Source organism: Oncorhynchus gorbuscha, unplaced genomic scaffold (assembly GCF_021184085.1).
Source record: "Oncorhynchus gorbuscha isolate QuinsamMale2020 ecotype Even-year unplaced genomic scaffold, OgorEven_v1.0 Un_scaffold_1173, whole genome shotgun sequence".
Lineage (NCBI taxonomy): Eukaryota > Metazoa > Chordata > Actinopteri > Salmoniformes > Salmonidae > Oncorhynchus > Oncorhynchus gorbuscha.
Window position 1 is genome coordinate 96071 of NW_025746033.1, and position 799 is coordinate 96869.

A 799-nucleotide genomic window follows, 5' to 3' on the forward strand; every position below is an offset into this window, starting at 1 on the left:
TTCCTGCTACCAGACTTCCTGCTATCAGACGTCCTGCTATCAGACTTCCTGCTATCAGACTTCCTGCTATCAGACGTCCTGCTATCAAACTTCCTGCTATCAGACTTCCTGCTATCAGACTTCCTGCTATCAGACTTCCTGCTATCAAACTTCCTGCTATCAAACTTCCTGCTATCAGACTTCCTGCTATCAGACGTCCTGCTATCAAACTTCCTGCTATCAGACTTCCTGCTATCAGACTTCCTGCTATCAGATGTCCTGCTATCAGACTTCCTGCTATCAGACTTCCTGCTATCAGACTTCCTGCTATCAGACGTCCTGCTATCAAACTTCCTGCTATCAGACTTCCTGCTATCAGACTTCCTGCTATCAGACTTCCTGCTATCAAACTTCCTGCTATCAAACTTCCTGCTATCAGACTTCCTGCTATCAGACGTCCTGCTATCAAACTTCCTGCTATCAGACTTCCTGCTATCAGACTTCCTGCTATCAGACTTCCTGCTATCAGACTTCCTGCTATGAGACTTCCTGCTATCCTGCTATCAGACTTCCTGCTATCAGACTTCCTGCCATCAGACTTCCTGCGTTGCCATGAAATGATTACAGGTCGAAGAACAGTTTCTAAAAACTGCAATATCAAAGGCTCTGATCTGTCCAAGAACAAAATCTTAAACTAACAAGGCCTGTGCTTGTTTTTGGCATACCCTCTCACACCCCCTCAGTTCGAGTCTTAGTTTTAACTTCACAGCCCTTCACTGACATGGAGGTAGGCCAGTTAAAGAGGACATGGTGGGTGGAG